Source organism: Carcharhinus amblyrhynchos, chromosome 3 (genome assembly GCF_965287045.1).
Source record: "Carcharhinus amblyrhynchos chromosome 3, sCarAmb.v2.hapA, whole genome shotgun sequence".
In the NCBI taxonomy this organism is placed as follows: domain Eukaryota; kingdom Metazoa; phylum Chordata; class Chondrichthyes; order Carcharhiniformes; family Carcharhinidae; genus Carcharhinus; species Carcharhinus amblyrhynchos.
In genome coordinates, this window is record NC_137326.1 from 1,250,156 (window position 1) to 1,260,321 (window position 10,166).

Genomic DNA, 10,166 nt, shown 5'->3' on the forward strand with positions numbered 1-10,166 from the left:
GCTCCCCATATCAGCTGAAGGATGAAAGATCTGTCTCTCAGTAACCCTGGATAGATCACCCAGCAAGTCAGCACCTTGGGCACAGTACCTAGCGTACACACAAACCCACCTTACTAAACATGAGCTGGAATACACTGCGAGGCACACTGGGACTGAGAGCAATGACCCAGAGCTGGGGCAGAGGAATCAAATGAGAGAGAATCATTATCACACCTGCCAGACCATTGTAATGAGGCACAGAACAAGATGCCTGCTTGTGGCAGTTGTTACTCGGTTTATGAAGTATTTAGTTGACGTGTCCTGGGACCATATTGATAAAAAAAGACAACTACAAGATGTATGATATTGTAAGAAGCAATAAAATGTCCCAAGGCAATTCACAAGAACGTAGCCAAACACATTTAATACTTGAAGAGATTTTAAGGCAGGTGACCTAAAGCTAAGTCAAAGAGGCAGGTTTTAAATAATATCGGCATGATGGCACAGTGGGTAGCTCTGCTGCCTCACAGTGCCAGGGACCTGGGTTCAATTCCCGGTTTGGGTCACTGTCTGGGTGGAGTTTGCACGTTCTCCCCGTGTCTATGTGGGGTTCCTCTGGGTGCTCTGGTTTCCTCCCACAGACCAAAGATGTGTGGGTTAGGTGGATTGGCCATGCTAAATTGCCCCTTAGTGTCAGGGGGACTAGCTAGGGTCAATGCATAGGGTTATGGTGATTGGGATTGTGGCTGCTGTAGGCTCAATGGGCTGAATGACCTCTTTCTGCACTGTAGGATTCTCTGATTCTTAAAGGAGGTGAGAGAGGTTGAGGAAAGCAAGAATGTTTAAGGAAGGACTTAGAGAACTTATCTATTAATCACCATCACTAAAACAGACTGATGCCGCAACTCCAGCACCCGCCCACCACAGAATCGGAGTGGCCAAGGGGCAGACAACGGAAATGTCCATTGACCTTGGGTGGGAATTTCCGGATTCACTCGGATGAGGCAGTAAAATCCCGCCCAAAGTGATCATTTAATTTAAGTTTATTTATTAGTGTCACGCAGTACATTAACACTGCAATGAAGTCACTCTGAAATCCCCTTGTCACCACACACTCTGGTGCTTGTTCAGGTACACTGAGGGAGAATTTAGCATGGCCAATGCACCTAACCAGCCTGTCTCTCAGAATTCTTTTTTTTTGTGGCGTTGGAATTCTGTATTTGTCACAGTCTGGTCCCCAGACTAATGATGAAGTAGATGCATAGGTGATACCAGTCGTAAAATAAAAATCATTGCATCAAGTGGCCTCGGGCACAATGAATATAATAAAACAACCAAAAGATATAAATAAACTCACATGGCCTACAGCAGCAGGCAATAGCACAATTCAGTTCTGAGAGTGTTATCCGTATCCAGAACGCTGCAGATCCTCAGAGTTGTCCTCAAGTCACGGTGACCCTGATTGGTGAGTACATAAACTCTCTCAATAGCCAGAAGTAGCTGATCAGTCTTACACATCTCTCATAAACTCTCCTCTTCCTGGGCCAGTTCAGTTTAATCCTTTCTCAGAAGGACTCAGAAATGGGATGAGAAGCTGAGAGACAGGAGTAGACCATTCAGGCCCTCCAACCTGCACTACTATTCCAAAGGCCATGACTGATCTCCCTCAATTCCACTTCTCACTTCCCATATCAAATTTTCCTGCGTTCGGGGCAATTTCTGTTACGTTGTCAATCCAGCCCTAGGACTGGTCAATATATTCAACAATGGAACACCCACAACCCTCTGGGCTGGAGAGTTCCAAAGATTCACAACTCCCAGAGAAGGATTTTCCTTCCTCTCCGTCCTAAACAATCAGTTCTTTACCCTGAGACTGTGCCCCCATGTTTTAGATTTCCTGAGCAGTGGGAACAATCTCTCAGTATCCACCCTGTCAAACTCCTTCAGAACCTTGTGGGTTTCAGTGAGAGCCCCTCTCATTCTCCTAAACTTCAGAGAATAGAATCCCAATCTATTTTTATTGTTGTTTTCCTGCTTTCAGCTTTTTGCTCTTGTAGTCCCACTTTGTCCTGACTGCCCAGCTAACTGAAGCATTTTCCAAAAGATATTATCCCAATCTATATGTGGGAGATGTTAAAAGACTATTTCACTGCAAAGTTGACAAACAAACTTTATTCTTCCTCCACTCAAAGTCTGCACCCCTGGGGTGACTGGAGAGTGACTGATGTAGGAATGCAAGAGATATTTCTCATCAAGTCATAGAGGTTTACAGCATGGAACCAGGCCCTTCAGCCCAACTTGTCCGTGCCCCCTTTTTTAACCCTAAAGCTAGTCCCAATTGTCCGTGTTTGGCCCATATCCTTCTATACCCATCTTACCCATGTAACTGTATAAATGCTTTTTAAAAGACAAAATTGTACCTGCCTCTACTACTACCTCTGTTCCAGGGACACAGAGATGTTAGGCTGCCTGTATTCCCATCCTGTTCCAGGTACAGAGAGGATGGGGCTGTAACACATCCTGGCAACAGGGGAGCTTTAAGGGAGTGAGATCCATTCATTATTCTTTAGATTAAGTAACATGAAATCAACAGAACCTGAGACGAGAGTGAACTAAAGTGTTAGACTATATCAGACCATTTTAGCCTCTGTTAGTCTGTGTTATCCCACATTAACCTGCCTTAATCCATTTTAGTCTGTGTCACTCTATGTTGGTCTGTGTTAGCTCACATTAGCCTGTGTTAGATTGCTTTAGCGTGCGATAGCCTGCATTAGTCTTGTTAGTTGGTTTTAGCCCGTGTTAATCAGTTTTAGCCTGCATTAATCTGCTTTAACCTGCATTAGACTGTTTAAGCCTGCGTTAGACTGCTTTAGCCTGTGTTAGGCTGCTTTAGCCTGCGTTAGGCTGCTTCAGCCTGTGTTAGTCTGCTTTAGCCTGCGTTAGGCTGCTTTAGCCTGCGTTAGTCTGCTTTAGCCTGCGTTAGTCTGCTTCAGCTTGCATTAGGCTGCTTTAGCCTGCGTTAGTCTGCTTTAGCCTGCGTTAGTCTGCTTCAGCTTGCATTAGGCTGCTTTAGCCTGCGTTAGTCTGCTTCAGCTTGCATTAGGCTGCTTTAGCCTGCCGTAGTGTGAATGAGATGGAGTCCCCTCTTTAGGTGGGGCCAAGAGTCTGGGAAAAGCAGGAAAATGCACAGAAGGAGGGACAGGAGTGAAGGGCTGGCTATTTAATTGTGACTCAGATGTTGTGGGGACATCCTGCTTGTCTGAACGAGGGAATTATTTTGAGATTTATGCTGGTTTATCCCTCACTCACTCACACCCCCGGGGGAGGGGGACTTGCTGCAAGCTCTCCTTGCCCTCCCAAATAAAGACAGTGATGAGTATTCCAAGCAGAGTGTACACTGCCCTGAGTCATGAGGACCCACGTCAAACACAAACCACGTCAGCACCTGATTCAGCTGACAATCCATCACCATGGAGACCTGCCCGGTTTGGTTACGTGGCAATGACGAATCGAGACGGCAGATTGTCGACACGAAGCACAAAACACCACAAAACAACAGGGCTTCAGCTTTCAGACAGAGAGGCAGCATCATCAGTATCACTGTCACCATGGCAACCTCTCCTCCTCAAGACCAAATCACATCAGGTTGTGTGAGTAAGTCCCAATTCAATAGGAATTACACAGCCAGCCCGCCTCACACACTCTCCACATCACCAACACTCACAAAGAGCATTGTCACAGCTCAGGATGAAGGGTGATAATCCGGCCCACAGCCTTCCTCAACCCCCATCAACTCAGCAACTCCAACCCAAGGTCACACACCAACCCTTCACCTGAAATGGGAGAGAATCCACGGGATGCAAGATTCCTGACAGCCAATGGGATGATTCAGAGGAGTGGGGGAGGGAGGGAAGGGGTGAGGAGGGAAAATGAGTGCCGAGTTGGAGAGGAGTCAAAGCAGACAGGAAGAGGACAGAGGGAGAGGGATAACTGAGTCCATTACTCCGAACAACACAGGTTTCAACACAGTTCACAGGGTAGAAATCAGAAACAAAGACTGTGGCACTCCCTCAGCACTGACCCTCTGACAGTGCGGCACTCCCTCAGTACTGACCCTCTGACAGTGCGGCACTCCCTCAGTACTGACCCTCTGACAGTGCGGCACTCCCTCAGTACTGACCCTCTGACAGTGCGGCACTCCCTCAGCACTGACCCTCTGACAGTGTGGCACTCCCTCAGCACTGACCCTCTGACAGTGTGGCACTCCCTCAGCACTGACCCTCTGACAGTGCGGCACTCCCTCAGTACTGACCCTCTGACAGTGCGGCACTCCCTCAGTACTGACCCTCTGACAGTGCGGCACTCCCTCAGCACTGACCCTCTGACAGTGTGGCACTCCCTCAGCACTGACCCTCTGACAGTGCAGCACTCCCTCAGTACTGACCCTCTGACAGTGCGGCACTCCCTCAGTGTGGCACTCCCTCAGCACTGACCCTCTGACAGTGCGGCACTCCCTCAGTACTGACCCTCTGACAGTGCTGCACTCCCTCAGTACTGACCCTCTGATAGTGCAGCACTCCCTCAGCACTGACCTCTGAGAGTGTGGCACTCCCTCAGTACTGACCCTCTGACAGTGCGGCACTCCCTCAGTACTGACCCTCTGATAGTGCGGCACTCCCTCAGCACTGACCCTCTGACAGTGCGGCACTCCCTCAGCACTGACCCTCTGACAGTGCGGCACTCCCTCAGCACTGACCCTCTGACAGTGCGGCACTCCCTCAGCACTGACCCTCTGACAGTGCGGCACTCCCTCGGTACTGACCCTCTGATAGTGCTGCACTCCCTCAGTACTGACCCTCTGATAGTGTGGCACTCCCTCAGCACTGACCTCTGACAGTGTGGCACTCCCTCAGTACTGACCCTCTGACAGTGCGGCTCTCCCTCAGTACTGACCCTCTGACAGTGCGGCACTCCCTCAGCACTGACCCTCTGACAGTGCGGCACTCCCTCAGCACTGACCCTCTGACAGTGCGGCACTCCCTCAGCACTGACCCTCTGACAGTGCGGCACTCCCTCAGTACTGACCCTCTGATAGTGCTGCACTCCCTCAGTACTGACCCTCTGATAGTGTGGCACTCCCTCAGCACTGACCTCTGACAGTGTGGCACTCCCTCAGTACTGACCCTCTGACAGTGCGGCACTCCCTCAGCACTGACCCTCTGACAGTGCGACACTCCCTCAGTACTGACCCTCTGATAATGCGGCACTCCCTCAGCACTGACCCTCTGACAGTGCGGCTCTCCCTCAGTACTGACCCTCTGACAGTGCGGCACTCCCTCAGCACTGACCCTCTGACAGTGCGGCTCTCCCTCAGCACTGACCCTCTGACAGTGCAGCACTCCCTCAGCACTGACCCTCTGACAGTGCAGCACTCCCTCAGCACTGACCCTCTGATAGTGCGGCACTCCCTCAGTACTGAGGGGCTTGCTATTCAAATGATGATGGTAAATTGCTCTCAGACTCTAGCTGCTGCAAGTGACACCCATATCCTGTAAATCAATTGAAAAAACTCAGCAAAGATCCCCTTTTCTGTTAAGAGAGAGAAATCTGACAAAAAACAATCGGTTCAAAAACAATGAAAAAAGTCAGTTCCAACTGAACAGCAAAAATGTGGCGAATGGTATTGGAAATTCACAATCTTACTCAGATCTTAAACTCCCACTGACTGAGAATCAGGCAGGAGGAAATCTGACTTTCCAAGAATGCCACTTATTCCAAACACAATAAACACAATTCACTGAAAACCAAGGGATTACTTTGGCTTTTAACCATGTCAGCATTTCAAAATGATTTGTACAATATTCAAAACTTTATTACTGGATGGAGCAGTGCAGAGTTACCCAAGCTCGAGAAATATTCATTCATATTGCTTCAAACAACTGCACAAATCTTCAAATGTTACTGTGTTACACACTCGGGTACAGGTTCCACACACACTGACTCTCACTGGGGTACGGGTCCCACACACACTGACTCTCACTAGGGTATGGGTTCCACACACACTGACTCTCACTGGGCTATGGGTACTGGGCATTGTAACCGAATATATCCTCTGTAAAATGAGGAAAGAGTTACCCAGATCCAACCAGCTGTCTCCATATCAGGAATGTCAACATTCCTGGCTCTTATCTATCTGTTATCAGCTCATTAATGTTGACCTGTGGGATGGGGCAAAGGGCAAGGTTGAGAGGAAATTCATCAGCTCCATAAAAAACATGGTTTCCCATGTGTTTTTAAACATTCCTTATCAGAGAACCCTCACTCTCTCCAGGAACAGCCTTGCAGAGTGACCTTAAACACATGAAAAACATTTGAATTCTAACAATGATAAAACCAGGGAGTATGCTGCCAATTCCAGCTCTATGGAAGAGATATCTGATTTTCCCTGGCCACCTTGATGTTCTCTTGGCAAGTATTTATCCAAATACTTCCACTGCCCTTTCAGGCACCACCTTCCAGATTACAACATTCTAGATTATACCAGATCATAATAACTCGCCGTAAATAAAACTCTGCGTTTCCCTTTGGTTCTTTTCGCGATTCCCTTCAACCTGTGTCCTTCTGGTTACCCATTCTCCTGTCACTGGAAACACTTTATATTTATTGACCTAAAACATTTCATGATTTTGAGTCAAAGTTTGATGGATTTTCCCATGCCTATTAGAGGGCCATAGAGTCACAGCTGTTTACTGCATGGAAACAGACCCTTCAGCCCAACTTGTCTATGCTACCCAGATTTTACCATTCAGCTAGTCCCAATTGCATGCATTTGGCCCATATCCCTCGAAATGAATTTTATCTGTGTAACTGTCTGTTTTAAAAGACAAAATTATACCTGCCTCTACTACTGCCTCTGGCAGCTCGTTCCCGACACTCACCACCCTCTGTATGAAAAAATTGCCCTTCTGGAGCCTCTTGTATTTCTCCCCTCTCGCCTTAAAGCTATGTCCTTTAGTTTTAGACACCCCTACATTTGCAAAAAGATATTGCCTATCTACCCTATCTAAGTCCACAGTTATTTCATACACCTCTATAAGATCACCCCTAAGCCTCCTACATTCCAGGCAAAATAGTCCCAGTCTCTCCAGCCTTTCCTTATAACTCAATCCATCAAGTCCCGGTATCATCCGAGTAAATCTTTTCTGCACTCTTTCTAGTTTAATAATATCCTTTCTATAAAAGGGTGACCAGAACTGTACACAGTATTCCAAGAGTGGCCTTACCAATGTCTTGTACAACTTCAACAAGACGGCCCAATTCCTGTATACAATGTTCTGACCAATGAAACCAAACATCCCAAATGCCTTCTTCACCACTCTATCTAAGTGACTTCACTTTCAAGGAGCTATGAACCTGTACCCCTAGATCTCTTTGTTCTCTAACTCTCTCCAATGCCCTACCATTAACTGAGTAAGTCCTGCCCTGAGTCAATCTACCAAAATACATCACCTCGCATTTATCTAAATTAAACTCCATTTGCCATTCATCAGCCCACTGGCCCAATTGATCAAGATCCCGCTGTAATCCTAGAAAACCTTCTTCACTGCCCACTGTGCCACCAATTTTGGTGTCATCTGGTCACAAGCACCTAACAACTCAGCATAGTCCTGGAAATAGAAATTTTACCAAAGATCCTTAGGCAGCACCTTCCAAACCCATAATCACTACCTTCTAGAAGGAAAAGAGCAGCAGATACCTGGGAACACCAGCTATCCCCATCAAGTCACTCATTATCCTGACTTGGATATATATCATCGTTCCTTCACAGTGGCCTGGCCAAAATCCTGGAACCACTTCCCTAACGACATTGCGGGTCAACCAATAGCATGTGGATTGCAGTGTTTCAAGAAAGTAACTCACCAGCACCTTTTCGAGGGCAACTAGGGATGGGCAATAAATGCTGGCCAGCCAGCCAGCGACGCCCATGTCACATGAATGAATAAAAATATCAAACCTGGCCATTTTCCTGCCTTGTGTGACGCAGGTAATCTTCAGTTCTCAGTTTGAAGGCAGGTCCCACCCATAACGTCATAACCTCCAGCATGGGTTTGGTAAGGAGGGAGGTCCCAAAGTCTGAGTGGGGACTGAATCCTTTTCTTTAGCCTTAATCTGGTCCACACTGGCCATTCAGCCCATTGATCCACGCAGCTCGCCAAGGAGTCTGATTCAGCCGTGTACACCTGTCTATCAGCTGGATAGTGATGGTAGAAGCTCCAAATGTCTTCCCATCACCTGACTGACCATGAATCCCTGTCACCCTTACTGCCCCCCATGACATGTGGTGGAAGGATTGACAGGTTGATAGCCATTCTGTTTGGCTGCACTATAAACACAGTTTCCTCGGCCAACGAGCCCTACAGTTTCTGAGTCAGGGAGATTGCACAGAAGCTCAGGCTGGAGTCATGGAACCAAATCCCATCATGAGCACTGCTGACATTGAATGATCTGGCTGTTAGTGATGGTCACCATGACAACTATCATTTATTGTTGTACAAACCAACCTGATTCACTAATGGCCTTTAGGGAAGGAAATTTCCCTTCTTACTTGCTCTGGCCTACACATGATTCCAAATCCACAGCAATGTGTTTAACTTTCAATTACTCATGGAGCAATTCAGGATGAGCTTTGGTGATACTTACCAACAATTCCCACATTCCATGAAAGAATAACGGGGAATTCCTCGATGAAGGGAGGCTGAGGAATATTGAACATTACAAAAATAATTGCATTATTGGCTGATCAGACTGATCAATCTCTGTGAATGAGTCAACAATAGCACCAAGCATCGGATGAGGAAGAACTGAGATAGGGATTGAGATGGAGGGATTAAGGTGTAGGGATTGAGATGGAGGGATTGAGGTATACAGGTTGAGGTGAAGGGGTTGAGATGGAGGGGTTGAGACCAGATGGGAAGTGGGAGGTGGTAGTGGAGGGAATTCTGGGCTAGACCTTCGGGAAACAATCCCTGAATTCTAATAAAACTCTGTAACTCACATTTCTTACAACTGGTCCCTGGGTGAAGTCCCCAGATTCATTACCCTCGATCCCCTCTGTGTGAACGATCTAGGCATGAGCCCCAAACTTGTTAAATTTGGATAGGAATGACCCCTCCCCACCCACGTTGTTACAATCCTGGGTGGGGAGGGATAAACCACTTCACTTTCTTTATCCAAGTCTGTTTGTTGGTCACAAGAAGATTACTTCAAAAGGGATCCTTTCTCTTATGGAAACATATTCCCAGGCCCAATATATTCATATTTTATGAGGAGACAATTTAACCAGACTTTCTTGAGTTAAGAAGGAGTAAGCTTTTTAGATAGCAGTCACAAGGAAAATAATAAAGGATCTGCACATACACTCACAAAGATTAGAAATGAGAAGTAAGTCCAGAATAACTCAAAAGAAAGATATACAAATCAGTCTTTGATTTGTCCATGAGGAGTTGGTGAAATGCTGTGGCCTTGTGAAACTTGTGATTCCAGTCATGCTGACTTCAGCAGTTGAATAGCTGGCTTTAAGATTCCAAGATCCTACAGTTTAGTGAAGAGTAGTTGCTTACTTTTCAGCTGTGGCTTTGCTGAGTTGACTTGCTTCAGCAATCAGCAATAGAGAGTGTGATTTGTATTTCTCACCTATCAGGGGCTCTGTGGTCTTTTTGTTTCTGTGTCACACACTCTGACATACCCAGCGCTAGTCCACGCTGATCAAATTTTGATGTTGTGCTTTTTATCCCAATTCCTCACATATTCCTGGGAGGTGAAAATCCCCAAACTGGCCTAGAACATAATTTACTACCAAGATGATAATCAGCTTCCATTATCTCCACAGGAGATAGTTCACATCTGTATGACTTCTCCTTTTGGAATGTCAGTCTGAGATAGGGTGTGACATTCCATTGTCTCCCTCTTCACATAACCCACAGGAATCTCTGTGTCAGTCACTGAATTTTACATTCTCACCTGCCTGTGGCTTGTATATCCATTTTTAAAAACTCAGCTTATTTAAAAGTTCAATATGTCTGTAAATAATTTGGAGTTTTGCTCCATCATCATCATTCAGTGGATGCTGATGCTGGTTGGGTCGCTGAGACACCCATGGAAGCAGTCTTGTTGCAGTGCCATGTGTT